The sequence below is a fragment of the Triticum aestivum genome, chromosome 6A, assembly GCF_018294505.1.
Source record: "Triticum aestivum cultivar Chinese Spring chromosome 6A, IWGSC CS RefSeq v2.1, whole genome shotgun sequence".
Taxonomy (NCBI): domain Eukaryota; kingdom Viridiplantae; phylum Streptophyta; class Magnoliopsida; order Poales; family Poaceae; genus Triticum; species Triticum aestivum.
The window spans coordinates 35,699,641-35,718,295 of record NC_057809.1 but is presented as its reverse complement, the minus strand read 5'-3'; the positions used below and the strand labels follow the sequence as shown (position 1 = coordinate 35,718,295).

At 47.0% G+C, this 18,655-nt stretch overlaps 1 pseudogene; it reads left to right on the top strand.

The window, feature by feature from the left end:
• The first annotated feature begins 1,037 nt into the window (after window positions 1-1,037).
• LOC123129383 (uncharacterized) overlaps window positions 1,038-18,655 on the top strand; it is a 44,296-nt pseudogene continuing 26,678 nt past the window's right edge.

Sequence of the window (18,655 nt, the reverse complement as noted above, 5' to 3'; positions counted from 1 at the left end):
TTTTTTTGTTGAAAAACATACACCCGATAATTTCTGTGTAAATAACAGGATGATGTATCATTGTAGACTTGATAACTAATATCTTACGTTTAAACACCATGGTGTCTTTCATCCAAGGGGAAAAAGTTTTTGAAACATTTCACCGGTAATTTCTATGTTAAATTACCATACTTCCCCATGCTTTTAACCTTCTCGTACTATAGTTACCAGCCTTATCATGGTATAGTTATCATGTTGCTCAGACCATAGTTATCACGCTGGTCATTGCCAAAGTTACCAAGCCATACTTTATTTTTTTTCTAATATGGCAGAAATAAGAAAGGTTCAAATAATATTGTCATTCTACAATAGACAACAACAAAAGGTGGCTTTGTTGGTTATTGGGCTTTTTTTCTATGTTAAATTACCATACTTCCCCATGCTTTTAACCTTCTCGTACTGTAGTTACCAGCCTTATCATGGTATAGTTATCATGTTGCTCACACCATAGTTATCACGCTGGTCATTGCCAAAGTTACCAAGCCATACTTTTTTTTTCTTTCTAATATGGCAGAAATAAGAAAGGTTCAAATAATATTGTCATTCTACAATAGACAACAACAAAAGGTGGCTTTGTTGGTTATTGGGCTTTTTTTGAGCATCAGTACAGACACAAGCGCTCATATACACGCGCATCGCCGGAAATCCTGAAATAAATCCAGGAATAATGCGAGCATCAGGATTTGAACCCTGGTGGGTTGGGGACACCACTGTCCACCTAACCAACTCAACCACAGGTTGATTCGCTGTTGGTTATTGGGCTTGATAGGTATTATATAGCCCTGGGTTCGAATCCTCTTTCAAGCACTTCTATTTTCCTTTCATATTATACAGCGAAAAACCAGAAAAACCCACTAACAATTTACTACGGTTTTTGAGAGAAGGAAAAAAATCATTGAAAGCGAGCGTGGGATTCTTTATCCTTGGTTTGGTGGTCAGCTTGATTTCTCTGTCTCTTCACTGTGACGGCCGCACTCGACTTCACATCCCGCATCACGATGGGGAGGGCGACACGATGGCGGGCTGCCTCCGCCGCCGCCCCTGCTCGCTGCCGGAAGGCGACGACCTGCACTCCGAGATCCTCCTCCGCCATCTGCAGCCGCCTCCTCTCCAACCCCGCCTTCCGCCGCCGCTTTCGCATCCACCACCACTGCAGCGCTCTCCTCCTCGGCTCCTTCATCCAACACCGCGGAATCACCTTCCAGCCAGCTCCCGACGCCCCCGACCGCCTCCCCCTCGAGGAATTCCGCCTGAAGCTCGAGGACCACTACATCGCCCTCGGATGGCGCCACGGCCTCGCGCTCTTCTTCCCCCCGATCCGGCTCCAGGTGCTTGTGTGGGACCCTGTCGCCGGCCACCAGCTCCGCCTGGCCGTTCCCCCAAATTTCGAGTTCCACGGGGCGGAGGGTGATATCAGCGGGGCGGTGCTTCGCGCCGCCGGAGACGTCGACCACTTCCGGGTGGTCCTGGTAGGCAGCGACGGGGAGCAACCTAGAACAGCGCTCGCCTGCGTTTACTCGTCGGAGATGGGCGTATGGGGTGATTGCGTCTCGATGTCGGTTCCATCCGAGGGTTTGTTCATTTTCAGGGGCCAGCCCGCTGTACTGGCAGGGGATCGCCTTCACTGGTCTGTTACTGTAACGCCCCACATGTAACCTTCCCCAATTGTACTCCGACTCATGCCGTTTCCGGCATTAAGTTATATTTAATTCTCGGGTTCGGGTCTTTGTCTCCATGTGTTGTTTTTGTTTTCGTGCATCTCATATCATGTCATCACGTGCATTGCATTCGCATACATGTTCATCTCATGCATCCGAGCATTTTCCCCGTTGTCCGTTTTGCATTCCGGCGCTTCGTTCTCCTCCGGTGGCCATTTCTAGCTTTCTTTCGTATGTGGGGATTAAACATTTCCGGATTGGGCCGAGACTTGCCATGCGGCCTTGGTTTACTACCGGTAGACCGCCTGTCAAGTTTCGGGTCATTTGGGCTTCGTTTGATACTCCAACGGTTAACCGAGGGACCGAAAAGGCCTCGTGTGTGTGCAGCCCAACACCCCTCCATTTTGGCCCAAAACCCACCAAACTCAGCTCCATCGTCTCGGTCGTTCGATCACGATCGTGTGGGCGAAAACCGCACCTCATTTGGACTCTCCTAGCTCCACTTATGTCTATAAATAGACCCCCCCCGAAATTCGGATCTCTCCCCCTCCGAAACCCTAAATTTTTCCCCTCCGCGCGCCGGACACGTCCGCCCGGCGCCGGACACATCGCCGCCGCCCGGCCCGCGCCAGTGGCAAGCTGCCACGTGGCACCCGGCCGCCGTCCCCGCCGCCGGCCCGGAAAGCCCATCCGGGGCCCCCGCGGCCCAGATCCGGGGCGCCGCCCCGCGCCTCCGTCCTTCCCGCGTCCGGTGGCCGCGCCGCCGCACCGCGGCCGTGACGCCTCGCCGCCCCGCCGCGGATCTTCAACGCCGGCGACCTCGGCCGCCTCGCCTCCTCGCCGCCCGAGGCGGCCCCGCCCCGCGCCGCCACCTCCCCGGCGTCCTCCGCCGCCTCTTCGGGTCGGGTCCGGTGGGGATCCGGCGCCCCACCTCGCCGGACTTTGTCCCGGCCACCTCCCCGGCTTCCTCCTTCCTCTCCGGCGCCGTCGGGCGTCCCGGCGAGCTACAGTGCGCGAGATCGGATCGGGGGCGCGCTGCTACAGTAAACCCTGGCGCCCCCCGTTGACTTTTCCCTCTCCCGTTATCTTTTTCGTGCTACTTTGACCGCTCATATCTCCTTATCCGTAGCTCCGTTTTGGGCGTATGATATGTCAAATTCTTCGTCTCGACGAGTACATCATTTCATTCCATTGCATCATTTGCATTTAAGGTCATCTTGGCGCCCAAAATGCTGTTGGAAGGAGGCATGTTGAGTTAAATTGCAGATCCGTTAATCCAACATGCACTTTTGTCATTTTTGCCATATTTAATCCGTGCATGATATGCCTGTGCCCCTTTGGGATGAATTGTTAAGCATGTTGTCTTCTTTCCAGAGGTGCCTTCCATGTATTTTTAGGATGTGTGTGTTGTCTTGTGCAAGCTTGCGAAGAGGGCTACCTGAGATTACAGATTTCAGGGACTTAGTGAATTTCACTAAGTCTGAGCCGTTTTAGTTCACGATGCTATATGTCCGGCTTGTTTCCTAGTGATCCGTGCCTCTTTTGAGGATGATCAGTAAGAGTGATTTGTTATGCTTGTTGTGCTTAATCCATCCATGTCTTTACTTGTTATGTTGGAACACCCTAGGTTGAATCAATCGAGCTCAACTTTTGGATAGTTGCTGTTTTGGGCAGATCGTGAACTCTTTTGCGATTTTGCCGGAGTGATTGCTAGTGATCCATGCATGCTATGCCATTGTTCTTGCCATGTATAGCTAGCATTTTGTGCTTTCTTAATGGATATATGCTTGCCTTGCCATGACTTGCACCATAGTGAGAGCATCGAGCTCGTTTACATGCCTCCGTGAGTTATTATTTCAGCATGTCCCAGTTTTCACTAAGTCTGAAAACTGATTGTGTTTCATCAATGTTCGTGTGCTCGGTAGAGTATTTTGTGAACCCTTTTGGCCCCAGGTCATGTTGGGTGTTTTGTTAAGCTTGTTGAGTAGCTCCATGCCATGCTCTTACTTGCCATGTTCAGGTTTTCCTTCATGTTGTTTTGCTGCTCCGAAGAGGGCATCGTGGTCTGAAATTCCAGACTAGCGTTAATTTCGCTAAGTCTGAAATCTGTTTTGCTTATTCAGTTTTGCCATGCTTGTTTGAAGGCCTTAATGGATGAATTTGCCTATGCCTCAGTCATGATGATTTGTTAAGCTTGATGAGTAAATCACTGCCATGCAATTTGTTCTCATGTTGGGTGGCTGTAGCATGTTCATTTTGCTGCATTTAGGAGGCATGTTGCTGTTAATCGCAGATCGGTTCGTTTAGTAAAACGCTTGCCATTTCTTAACCGTAGCTCCGATTGCCATGATCTTTATATCGTTTTCAGGGGATTTCTTCCCCTCTATCCAGTGGCACACTTGGATTTCCAAGTTGAGGCTAGGTTCATGCATTTCCTGTTACATGTTGCATTCTTGCATCCCGCATCGCATCCCGCATAGCATATCATCTTTGCATCTTATTGCTTGCCCTTGCACGTGGTTGATTGTATCCTTGTTGCTTGTTTGTGTTGTTGGGTAGAGCCGGGAGACGAGTTCGCTAACGAGGAGCCCGTTGAGTTTGCTTTTGAGGATCCAGTCAATTCTGACAACTGTGCAGGCAAGATGATCACACCCTTGAAATCACTACTATCTTTGCTATGCTAGTATGCCCGCTCTTTTGCTTTGCCAATGCTACGATGCCTACCACTTGCTTGTCAGCCTCCCAATTGCCATGATTGAGCCTCTAACCCACCTTTGTCCTAGCAAACCATTGATTGGCTATGTTACCGCTTTGCTCAGCCCTTCTTATAGCGTTGTTAGTTGCAGGTGAAGATTGGAGCCGTTCCTTGTTGGAACATTTATTTACTTGTTGGGATATCATGATATTGCTATATTATCTTTACTCATCTATATACTTGGTTAAGGGCGGAAGGCTCGGCCTCTCGCCTAGTGTTTTGTTCCACTCTTGCCGTCCTAGTTTCCGTCATATCGGTGTTATGTTCCCGGTTTGTTGCGTCCCTTACGCGGTTGGGCTATAATGGGAACCCCTTGATAGTTCGCCTTGATTAAAGCTTTTCCAGCAATGCCCAACATTGGTTTTACCATTTGCCACCTACCCGTTTCTTTCCCTTGGGTTTTCGGAGCCCGAGGGTCATCTTATTTTAACCCCCCCGGGCCAGTGCTCCTCTGAGTGTTGGTCCAACTGTCAGCTGCCGGTGGCCACCAGGGGCAACTCTGGGCTGGCCTACCCGTACCTAAGACAATCTGAGTGTGCCCTGAGAAAGAGATATGTGCAGCTCCTATCGGGATTTGTCGGCACATTCGGGCGGTGTTGCTGGACTAGTTTTGACCTGTCGAATCATCTTGTTATACCGGGATACCGAGTCTGATCGGTGGGTCCTGGGTGGAGGTCTATTCCTTCGTTGACCGTGAGAGCTTGTTATGGGCTAAGTTGGGACCCCCTTACAGGGATTGATCTTTCGAAAGCCGTGCCCGCGGTTATGGGCAGATGGGAATTTGTTAATGTCCGGTTGTAGATCACTTGAACTTAATTAATTAAAATGAATCAACTGCGTGTGTTACCGTGATGGCCTCTTCTCGGCGGAGTCCGGGAAGTGGACACGGCGTTGGAGTTATGTTTGCGTAGTCTGCTCTATTTAGTTCCCGCTCGTGCCTTGCCTTCTCTTCTCGCTCTCTTTTGCGAATAAGTTAGCCACCATATGTGCTAGTCGCTTGCTGCAGCTCCACTCACATTACCCCTTCCTTACCTATTTAGCTTAAATAGTCTTGATCGCGAGGGTGCGAGATTGCTGAGTCCTTGTGGCTCATAGATTATTATTACACCAGATGCAGGGACCGATGATACTCCTCCGGATGGCGCGTTCGAGCTGAAGTGGGAGTACGACGAGGACTCTCAGCGATACTATGTTTCTTTTCCTGATGATCAGTAGTGGTGCCTGCTCGGGGTTCGATTCAGGGATTAGTCGCATGTTGGGGAGTCTTTTCTATTTTGGCACCGTAGTCGGGCCATGAGTGTTTGTATGATGAATGCTATTTATGTACCTTGATGTGACGTGGCGAGTGTAAGCCGACTATTATTATTATTACCCTCCTTTATATTTATATGTACATGGGTTGTGTGAAGATTGCCTCACTTGCGACTTATGCCTTCAATGCGATTATGCCTCTAAGTCGTGCCTCGACACGTGGGAGATATAGTCGCATCGAGGGTGTTACAGTTACCGTGGCAGGATCAAGAAGTATCCTGAGGTTTGATTTGGATACGCAGAGCCTGGATCTGAGCTTGCTCAAGAAGTATCCTGAGGTTTGATTTGGATACGTAGAGCCTGGATCTGAACTTGCTGCCAAGGGATTATTACACCCCGCTCAGTCCCGAATTCACTGTTGTGCGAGCAGAGGGTGGTCGCATGGGTTTCCTGTTCCTACACCGCTTTACAGCCGAATTGTGGAGTACGAAGCGCAATCGCGACGGTGTCGAAATATGGACGCCAGGAAGAAGTATTGAACTGGACAAGTTACTTGAGCTGAATTCAGAGAAAGAGCCCCCACAGATGATAGGGTATGCGGAGGAAAACAATGCGGTGTTCTTCAGGACAGTTGGCGCTGACTACATGGTCCATCTTGAGTCATTGCAGTTCAAGAAACTCCCTAAGACAACCGTCGGTTCTTACTATCGTCCATTCGAAACTGTCCATAGTCCAGGTACTAGCATGCCTTTTACACTGTGGATATAACAAAAACAAGTTTTTTTCCTTCCATAATTGGCTTATAAAATGTTGTTCACATTCTTTTGTGTTAAGCTAAACGTTTTTAAGTAGTGTCGTGTCACGTGTTTTTTTGTTGTTACACTGTGGATCAAGAAGTATCCTGTAGTTTGATCTGGATACGCAGAGCCTGGATCTGAGCTTGCTGCTAGGGGATTATTTCCTTCACTGGTTGTGCGAGCAGAGGGTGGTGGGATGGGTTTCCTGTGAAGGAAATATGCCCTAGAGGTAATAATAAAGTTATTATTTATTTCCTTATATCATGATAAATGTTTATTATTCATGCTAGAATTGTATTAACCGGAAACATAATACATGTGTGAATACATAGACAAACATAGTGTCACTAGTATGCCTCTACTTAACTAGCTCGTTAATCAAAGATGGTTATGTTTCCTAACCATAAACAAAGAGTTGTTATTTGATTAACGGGATCACATCATTAGGTGAATGATCTAATTGACATGACCCACTCCATTAGCTTAGCACCCGATCGTTTAGTATGTTGCTATTGCTTTCTTCATGACTTATACATGTTCCTATGACTGAGATTATGCAACTCCCGTTTTCCAGAAGAACACTTTGTGTGCTACCAAACGTCACAACATAAATGGGTGATTATAAAGGTGCTCTACAGGTGTCTCCAAAGGTAGATGTTGGGTTGGCGTATTTCGAGATTAGGATTTGTCACTCCGATTGTCGGAGAGGTATCTCTGGGCCCTCTCGGTAATGCACATCACATAAGCCTTGCAAGCATTACAACTAATGAGTTAGTTGCGAGATGATGTATTACGGAACGAGTAAAGAGACTTGCCAGCGACAAGATTGAACTAGGTATTGAGATACCGACAATCGAATCTCGGGCAAGTAACATACCGATGACAAAGGGAACAACGTATGTTGTTATGCGGTCTGACCGATAAAGATCTTCGTAGAATATGTAGGAGCCAATATGTGCATCCAGGTCCTTCTATTGGTTATTGACCAGAGAGGTGTCTCGGTCATGTCTACATAGTTCTCGAACCCGTAGGGTCCGCACGCTTAACGTTCATTGACGATATAGTACTATGTGAGTTATGTATGTTGGTGACCAAATGTTGTTCGGAGTCCGGGATGAGATCACGGACATGATGAAGAACTCCGGAATGGTCCGGAGATAAAGTTTGATATATGGGATAATAGTGTTTGGTCACCGGAAGGGGTTTCGGATGTTTCCCGAAATGTTTGGGTACGAGAACACTTTATTTGGGCCAAAGGGGAAAGCCCACAAGGTTTTTGGAAAGCGCAAAAGGAAGTTTTGCGGAGTCCAGGGGCCAGACGCCAGGGTCCCTGGCGTCTGGGTCCAGACGCCGGGAACCCTGGCGTCTGGCCCTGGAGTCCGAGAAGGACTCTTGCCTTTCGGGTGAAACCGACTTTGTGGAGGCTTTTACTCCAAATTTCGACCCCAGGGCTCAACATATAAATAGAGGGGCAGGGCTAGCACCAAAGACACATCAAGAAACACCAAGCCGTGTGCCGACAACCCCGTTCCCTCTAGTTTATCCTCCGTCATAGTTTTCGTAGTGCTTAGGCGAAGCCCTGCGGAGATTGTTCTTCACCAACACCGTCACCACGCCGTCGTGCTGCCGGAACTCATCTACTACTTCGCCCCTCTTGCTGGATCGAGAAGGCGAGGACGTCACCGAGCCGTACGTGTGCAGAACTCGGAGGTGCCGTGCTTTCGGTACTTGGATCGGTCGGATCGTGAAGACGTTCGACTACATCAACCGCGTTGATATAACGCTTCCGCTTACGGTCTACGAGGGTACGTAGACAAACACTCTTCCCTCTCGTTGCTATGCATCACCATGATCTTGCGTGTGCGTAGGAATTTTTTTGAAATTACTACGTTTCCCAACAGTGGCATCCGAGCCTAGGTTTTATGGTTTGATGTTATTTGCACGAGTAGAACACAAGTGAGTTGTGGGCGATATAAGCCATATTGCCTACCAGCATGTCATACTTTGGTTCGGCGGTATTGTTGGATGAAGCGGCCTGGACTGACATTACGCGTACGCTTACGCGAGACCGGTTCTCCCGACGTGCTTTGCACAAAGGTGGCTTGCGGGTGACTGTTTCTCCAACTTTAGTTGAACCGAGTGTGGCTACGCCCGGTCCTTGCGAAGGTTAAAACGACACCAACTTGACAAACTATCGTTGTGGTTTTGATGCGTAGGTAAGATTGGTTCTTGCTTAAGCCCGTAGCAGCCACGTAAAACTTGCAACAACAAAGTAGAGGATGTCTAACTTGTTTTTGCAGGGCATGTTGTGATGTGATATGGTCAAGACATGATGCTAAATTTTATTGTATGAGATGATCATGTTTTGTAACCGGGTTATCGGCAACTGGCAGGAGCCATATGGTTGTCGCTTTATTGTATGCAATGCAATCGCGCTGTAATGCTTTACTTTATCACTACGCGGTAGCGATAGTCGTGGAAGCATAAGATTGGCAAGACGACAACGATGCTACGATGGAGATCAAGGTGTCGCGCCGGTGACGATGGTGATCATGACGGTGCTTCGGAGATGGAGATCACAAGCACAAGATGATGATGGCCATATCATATCACTTACATTGATTGCATGTGATGTTTATCTTTTATGCATCTTATCTTGCTTTGATTGACGGTAGCATTATAAGATGATCTCTCACTAAATTATCAAGAAGTGTTCTCCCTGAGTATGCACCATTGCCAAAGTTCGTCGTGCCCAGACACCATGTGATGATCGGGTGTGATAAGCTCTACGTCCATCTACAACGGGTGCAAGCCAGTTTTGCACACGCAGAATACTCAGGTTAAACTTGACGAGCCTAGCATATGCAGATATGACCTTGGAACACGGAGACCGAAAGGTCGAGCGTGAATCATATAGTAGATATGATCAACATAATGATGTTCACCATTTAAAACTAATCCATTTCACGTGATGATCGGTTATGGTTTAGTTGATTTGGATCACGTGATCACTTAGAAGATTAGAGGGATGTCTATCTAAGTGGGAGTTCTTTAAGTAGTTTGATTAATTAAACTTAAATTTATCATGAACTTAGTACCTGATAGTATCTTGCTTATGTATGTTTGTTTGTAGATAGATGGCCCGTGCTGTTGTTCCGTTGAATTTTAATGCGTTCCTTGAGAAAGCAAAGTTGAAAGATGATGGTAACAATTACACGGACTGGGTCCGTAACTTGAGGATTATCCTCATTGCTGCACAGAAGAATTACATCCTGGAAGCACCGCTGGGTGCCAGGCCTGCTGCTGGAGCAACACCAGATGTTATGAACATCTGGCAGAGCAAAGCTGATGACTACTCGATAGTTCAGTGTGCCATGCTTTACGGCTTAGAATCGAGACTTCAACGACGTTTTGAACGTCATGGAGCATATGAGATGTTCCAGGAGTTGAAGTTAATATTTCAAGCAAATGCCCGGATTGAGAGATATGAAGTCTCCAATAAGTTCTATAGCTGCAAGATGGAGGAGAACAGTTCTGTCAGTGAGCATATACTCAAAATGTCTGGGTATAATAATCACTTGATTCAGATGGGAGTTAATCTTCCAGATGATTGCGTCATTGACAGAATTCTCCAATCACTGCCACCAAGCTACAAGAGCTTCGTGATGAACTATAATATGCAAGGGATGAATAAGACTATTCTCGAGCTCTTCGCAATGCTGAAAGCTGCGGAGGTAGAAATCAAGAAGGAGCATCAAGTGTTGATGGTCAACAAGACCACTAGTTTCAAGAAAAAGGGCAAAGGGAAGAAAAAGGGGAACTTCAAGAAGAACGGCAAGCAAGTTGCTGCTCAAGAGAAGAAACCCAAGTCTGGACCAAAGCCTGAAACTGAGTGCTTCTACTGCAAGCAGACTGGTCACTGGAAGCGGAACTGCCCCAAGTATTTGGCGGATAAGAAGGATGGCAAGGTGAACAAAGGTATATGTGATATACATGTTATTGATGTGTACCTTACAAGAGCTCGCAGTAGCACCTGGGTATTTGATACTGGTTCTGTTGCTAATATTTGCAACTCAAAACAGGGACTACGGATTAAGCGAACACTAGCAAAGGACAAGGTGACGATGCGCGTGGGAAACGGTTCCAAAGTCGATGTGATCGCGGTCGGCACGCTACCTCTACATCTACCTTCGGGATTAATATTAAACCTAAATAATTGTTATTTAGTGCCAGCGTTGAGCATGAACATTATATCTAGATCTTGTTTGATGCGAGACGGTTATTCATTTAAATCAGAGAATAATGGTTGTTCTATTTATATGAGTAATATCTTTTATGGTCATGCACCCTTGAAGAGTGGTCTATTCTTATTGAATATCGATAGTAGTGATACACATATTCATAATGTAGAAGCCAAAAGAAGCAGAGTTGATAATGATAGTGCAACTTATTTGTGGCACTGCCGTTTAGGTCATATCGGTATAAAACGCATGAAGAAACTCCATACTGATGGACTTTTGGAACCACTTGATTATGAATCACTTGGTACTTGCGAACCGTGCCTCATGGGCAAGATGACTAAAACACCGTTCTCCGGTACTATGGAGAGAGCAACAGATTTGTTGGAAATCATACATACCGATGTATGTGGTCCGATGAATATTGAGGCTCATGGCGGATATCGTTATTTTCTCACCTTCACAGATGATTTAAGTAGATATGGGTATATCTACTTAATGAAACACAAGTCTGAAACATTTGAAAAGTTGAAAGAATTTCAGAGTGAAGTTGAAAATCATCGTAACAAGAAAATAAAGTTTCTACGATCTGATCGTGGAGGAGAATATTTGAGTTACGAGTTTGGTGTACATTTGAAACAATGCGGAATAGTCTCGCAACTCACGCCACCCGGAACACCACAGCGTAATGGTGTGTCCGAATGTCGTAATCGTACTTTACTAGATATGGTGCGATCTATGATGTCTCTTACTGATTTACCGCTATCGTTTTGGGGTTATGCTTTAGAGGCGGCCACATTCACATTAAATAGGGCACCATCAAAATCCGTTGAGACGACGCCTTATGAACTATGGTTTGGCAAGAAACCAAAGGTGTCGTTTCTTAAAGTTTGGGGCTGCGATGCTTATGTGAAAAAGCTTCAACCTGATAAGCTCGAACCCAAATCGGAGAAATGTGTCTTCATAGGATACCCAAAGGAGACTGTTGGGTACACCTTCTATCACAGATCCGAAGGCAAGACATTCGTTGCTAAGAATGGATCCTTTCTAGAGAAGGAGTTTCTCTCGAAAGAAGTGAGTGGGAGGAAAGTAGAACTTGACGAGGTAACTGTACTTGCTCCCTTATTGGAAAGTAGTACATCACAGAAAACTGTTTCTGCGACACCTACACCAATAAGTGAGGAAGCTAATGATAATGATCATGAAACTTCAGGACAAGATACTACTGAACCTCGTAGATCAACCAGAGTGAGATCCGCACTAGAGTGGTACGGTAATCCTGTTCTGGAAATCATGCTGCTAGATCATGATGAACCTACGAACTATGAAGAAGCGATGGTGAGATCAGATTCCGCAAAATGGCTTGAAGCCATGAAATCTGAGATGGGATCCATGTATGAGAACAAAGTATGGACTTTGGTTGACTTGCCCGATGATCGGCAAGCAATTGAGAATAAATGGATCTTCAAGAAGAAGACTGACGCTGACAGTAATATTACTGTCTACAAAGCTCGACTTGTTGCAAAAGGTTTTCGTCAAGTTCAAGGGGTTGACTATGATGAGACCTTCTCACCAGTAGCGATGCTTAAGTCTGTCCAAATCATGTTAGCAATTGCCGCATTTTATGATTATGAAATTTGGCAGATGGATGTCAAAACTGCATTCCTGAATGGATTTTTGGAAGAAGAGTTGTATATGATACAATCGGAAGGTTTTGTAGATCCAAAGGGAGCTGACAAAGTGTGCAAGCTCCAGCGATCCATTTATGGACTGGTGCAAGCCTCTCGGAGTTGGAATAAGCGCTTTGATAGTGTGATCAAAGCATTTGGTTTTATACAGACTTTCGAAGAAGCCTGTATTTACAAGAAAGTGAGTGGGAGCTCTGTAGCATTTCTGATATTATATGTGGATGACATATTACTGATTGGAAATGATATAGAATTTCTGGATAGCATAAAGGGATACTTGAATAAGAGTTTTTCAATGAAAGATCTCGGTGAAGCTGCTTACATATTAGGCATAAAGATCTATAGAGATAGATCAAGACGCTTAATTGGACTTTCACAAAGCACATACCTTGACAAGATTTTGAAGAAGTTCAAAATGGATCAAGCAAAGAAAGGGTTCTTGCCTGTGTTACAAGGTGTGAAATTGAGTCAGACTCAATGCCCGACCACTGCAGAAGATAGAGAGAAATGAAAGATGTTCCCTATGCTTCAGCCATAGGCTCTATCATGTATGCAATGCTGTGTACCAGACCTGATGTGTGCCTTGCTATAAGTCTAGCAGGGAGGTACCAAAGTATTTCAGGAGTGGATCATTGGACAGCGGTCAAAAACATCCTGAAATACCTGAAAAGGACTAAGGATATGTTTCTCATATATGGAGGTGACAAAGAGCTCATTGTAAATGGTTACGTTGATGCAAGCTTTGACACTGATCCGGACGATTCTAAATCGCAAACCGGATACGTGTTTACATTAAACGGTGGAGCTGTCAGTTGGTGCAGTTCTAAACAAAGCATCGTAGCGGGATCTACATGTGAAGCGGAATACATAGCTGCTTCGGAAGCAGCAAATGAAGGAGTCTGGATGAAGGAGTTCATATCCGATCTAGGTGTCATACCTAGTGCATCGGGTCCAATGAAAATCTTTTGTGACAATACTGGTGCAATTGCCTTGGCAAAGGAATCCATATTTCACAAGAGAACCAAGCACATCAAGAGACGCTTCAATTCCATCCGGGATTTAGTCCAGGTGGGAGACATAGAGATTTGCAAGATACATACGGATCTGAATGTTGCAGACCCGTTGACTAAGCCTCTTCCACGAGCAAAACATGATCAGCACCAAGGCTCCATGGGTGTTAGAATCATTACTGTGTAATCTAGATTATTGACTCTAGTGCAAGTGGGAGACTGAAGGAAATATGCCCTAGAGGCAATAATAAAGTTATTATTTATTTCCTTATATCATGATAAATGTTTATTATTCATGCTAGAATTGTATTAACCGGAAACATAATACATGTGTGAATACATGGACAAACATAGTGTCACTAGTATGCCTCTACTTAAGTAGCTCGTTAATCAAAGATGGTTATGTTTCCTAACCATAAACAAAGAGTTGTTATTTGATTAACGGGATCACATCATTAGGTGAATGATCTGATTGACATGACCCATTCCATTAGCTTAGCACCCGATCGTTTAGTATGTTGCTATTGCTTTCTTCATGACTTATACATGTTCCTATGACTATGAGATTATGCAACTCCCGTTTGCCGGAGGAACACTTTGTGTGCTACCAAACGTCACAACGTAAATGGGTGATTATAAAGGTGCTCTACAGGTGTCTCCAAAGGTAGATGTTGGGTTGGCATATTTCGAGATTAGGATTTGTCACTCCGATTGTCGGAGAGGTATCTCTGGGCCCTCTCGGTAATGCACATCACATAAGCCTTGCAAGCATTACAACTAATGAGTTAGTTGCGAGATGATGTATTACAGAACGAGTAAAGAGACTTGCCAGTGACGAGATTGAACTAGGTATTGAGATACCGACGATCGAATCTCGGGCAAGTAACATACCGATGACAAAGGGAACAACGTATGTTGTTATGCGGTCTGACCGATAAAGATCTTCGTAGAATATGTAGGAGCCAATATGGGCATCCAGGTCCCGCTATTGGTTATTAACCAGAGAGGTGTCTCGGTCATGTCTACATAGTTCTTGAACCCGTAGGGTCCGCACGCTTAACATTCGTTGACGATATAGTACTATGTGAGTTATGTATGTTGGTGACCGAATGTTGTTCGGAGTCCGGGATGAGATCACGGACATGACGAAGAACTCCGGAATGGTCCGGAGATAAAGTTTGATATATGGGATAATAGTGTTTGGTCACCGAAAGGGTTCCAGAAATCACCGGAAGGGGTTCCGGATGTTTCCCGAAATGTTTGGGTATGAGAACACTTTATTTGGGCCAAAGGGGAAAGCCCACAAGGTTTTTGGAAAGCGCAAAAGGAAGTTTTGCAGAGTCCAGGGGCCAGACGCCAGGGTCCCTGGCGTCTGGGTCCAGACGCCGGGAACCCTGGCGTCTGGCCCTGGAGTCCGAGAAGGACTCTTGCCTTTCGAGTGAAACCGACTTTGTGGAGGCTTTTACTCCAAGTTTCGACCCCAGGGCTCAACATATAAATAGAGGTGCAGGGCTAGCACCAAAGACACATCAAGAAACACCAAGCTGTGTGCCGGCAACCCCGTTCCCTCTAGTTTATCCTCCGTCATAGTTTTCGTAGTGCTTAGGCGAAGCCCTGCGGAGATTGTTCTTCACCAACACCGTCACCACGCCGTCGTGCTGTCGGAACTCATCTACTACTTCGCCCCTCTTGCTGGATCGAGAAGGCGAGGACGTCACCGAGCCGTACGTGTGCAGAACTCGGAGGTGCCGTGCTTTCGGTACTTGGATCGGTCGGATCGTGAAGACGTTCGACTACATCAACCGCGTTGATATAATGCTTCCACTTACGGTCTACGAGGGTACGTAGACAAACACTCTTCCCTCTCGTTGCTATGCATCACCATGATCTTGCATGTGCGTAGGAAATTTTTTGAAATTACTACGTTTCCCAACATCCTGTTCTTATACCGATTTACCGCCGAATTATGGAGTACGAAGCACAATCGGGACAGTGTCGAAATATGGGCGCCAGGAAGAAGTATTGAACTGGACAAGTTACTTGGGCTGAATTCTGACAAAGAGCCCCCACAGATGATAGGGTATGCAGAGGAAAACAATGCGGTGTTATTCAGGACAGTTGACGCTGACTACATGGTCCATCTTGAGTCACTGCAGTTCAACAAACTCCCCAAGACAACCGTCGGTTCTTACTATCATCCATTCGAAACTGTCCATACTCCAGGTACTAGCATGCCTTTTACATTGTGGATATAACAAAACCAATTTTTTTCTCTAACAATTGGCTTATTAAATGTTGTTCACATTCTTTCGTGTTAAGCTAAACGTTTGTAAGTAATTTTTGTTGCTTGATGACCTCCTCTCAATTTATCTTTCCAGTACCTACACGGTGTTGTTTGTAATATTATTATTTTATTATCAAACTTTGAACTAACTGCTTCAAGTTAGAGGTATGGAAGGAAGAACAAAAACTTTGTTTAAACCTAAAGAGGCACACCATCCGAGGGAATTATCGGCAGCTATCCATTCATGAGATAATCATATGGACAATATTTTTGTCGATGACATGGCTCAAGCACAGATCAGCTATCTAGGATACATCACTAGTAGAAAAAGGGTCAAATGTGAAGCACATTAGTGCCGGTTTGAATTTGAGCCGGCACTAATGTGATCATTAGTGCCGGTTCCAACGGCTAGGCGGGCGGGCATCATTAGTACCGGTTCATGGGCAACCTTTAGTACCGGTTCATGCCACGAACCGGTACTAATGAGGCCAGTGCGGCTGTGGTCAGGCTGGGCCCCCCACGAAGACCTTTAGTATCGTTTCATGGCATGAACCGGTACTAGAGTTTCTTAGTAAGCTAATTTTTAGTCCCACCTCGCCAAGAGAGAGGCAGTATGAGCGGTTTATAAGCCGTGAGTGTAGACACAATGACGAAGAGGTGCAATGCTCACCTGCACGTTGATTAGCTTCAAGCCTTTCGGAATAGCAGAGATTGCACTGAGCTATGTGCAGTGCAGTCTGTCGTGGTTCTAAGTCTGACAGTGAGGTAGGGGGGTGTGTATGGAGAGGCTAGACCTTAGCTATTGGGAAGTTGTAAGCATGCAAGGTTTACGAGTTCAGGCCCTTCTCGGAGGAAGTAACAACCCTACGTCTCGGTGCCCGGAGGCGGTCGACTGGATTATGCGTGTGTAAAATGACAGGGGTGCGAACCCCTGATACTAAGGAGGGGGGTGGCTTATATAGAGTTCGCCAGCCCTCTCCTGCCCTCAGTAATGCAGGGTTTAAGGTACATTTAAGGTGGGCGTTACTGATAACATCCCTAATAAAGTGTCATAATAATCATAAAGACTACTTAATAGCCGACCGTTTGCCTGCGGAGTGACTTGAGGTCTTCTGGCAGTCGAGTGGTTGGCTTCTTGGTCGAGTGACAGCTTCTTGGTCGAGTGTCTTCAACCCGTCGAGTGGGATATCTTCAAGTTGTTTGAAAGGTGACTTCCTCTAAGGATGTCCTATGGTAGGGCTCTTTAGGACGGGTTCGTGTCCCTACCGTAGGTACATGACTTCATCATTAGCCCCCGAACGGATTGAGGCTAGAGTGAGAAAAGGGGTTAGGGACCTTTCCGACCGATCCTTCGGGTTATTATGGGTGCTTTGTTCTGGGTCGACTGTCACGGATGACGTCATTAACCTCTTTCAGTCACCTTGATCCGTTCCAGCTCTTTCGTCGAATGGATTTCTTTACCTGTGAGGCATCGAGCGCCGGTGTGCGCGGGATTTCCGTTTCGTCAAGTTGTTCTGCAGCCAGCGGAGATCGCGGGATTCGGATTTTTTGGGAAGCGCGCGGAACGGGGGCAGCCGCAGTAATCGGGAGCGACAGTGCGAAGGCTCCTCGATCTCTGCGCCGCCTTTTTCGCCACGTACTGCGCGCGCGCCTGCCACGGGATTTGACTGGATAGCTCGGGCCTACCTGCCAGCCACTCGGAAGCGGCCCCTTATAAGTAGTTGGCCCGGAGCCCTCCATCAGTACGCATGCTCACCTCTTCCTCTTCTTTCTCTGTTTCTCCGTCGTCTCCCCCGCTTCCTTCGCTCTCGCCCAGCCACCACAAACCAGCTCGAGACCTCGCCAGCGACGATGGTGAAGGGCAAGACAACCGCTCTGGAGCGCGCGAAGAAGGCGGCGGCGGCGGGGAAGGGAAAGAAGTCTGCGCGCGACGGATCTTCCTCTCGGACGGCCCTGCCCAAAGGGTGGATCCAGGGCGACTGGATGCCCTCGGTGCTCCGTCAGGAGGACCTCGACGACCTGGTCGAGGGAGGAGCCATTCCCCACAAGGCTGCGCATCTTCCAGGGGGAGAAATTGAGCTCCAACCACGCGACGGTGAGTGCGTCCTCCTGGCGACTCATATTGACCGAGGGTTTTCTCCGCCTCCTCATCCGTTCTTCCGGAGCTTCTTAAATTTCTTCGGGGCGCAACTCCATCACTTTACCCCCAACTCCATAGTTTATCTTGCCGCGTTCATTTCCATGTGTGAGGCCTTCCTGGGTTGCCGTCCGCATTGGGGGCTTTTCAAGCATATTTTTACTTGCCGCTCTCAGTCGGTTAAAAAGGCCAAGTCGAGTGATGAGAGGACGCAAGTGATCCAGCTGTGCGGGGGCCTGGCGATTCAAACGAGGGGAAAGAGCTGTTTTCCGTCCATTACTTTCCCGGAGTCTGTCCGTGGTTGGCAGGCAACTTGGTTCTACTGCCAGGACCAAGTGACTCCAGGTCAGTCGACTGGTCTCCCTCCTTTTCCCTCGGCCGAGCCGCAAAGCCAGTCTCTCTGAAAATTGCGCCAGAGGAAAAGGCCCAAGTCAAAGTGCTGGCCAGCCGAGTGGTTGAACTCGTTCGTGAGGGTGTGACTGGGATGGACTTGCTATAGGTCTTTCTTCAGAGACGCATTCAACCGCTCCAGGCCCGGGACCATTCGATGTGGCTGTACTCGGGCCTCGACGACACCACTCGGATCCACCCGGAGGAGGTCACCGACGAGATGCTGGAGGGGTGGCTGTCAAGCATCACAGGGAATAAAGACAACCCCCGAGGAGCCAGAAGGGTGATTCCACTCGACAACACGTACGAAGTGGATCAGGTACATCTTTATGTTTCTGACTAAAATGTTGTTTCTTGCGTTGGTCTTCTTTGAGTTGGTCGACTGATTTTTGTCTCGTCCGTTGTTCC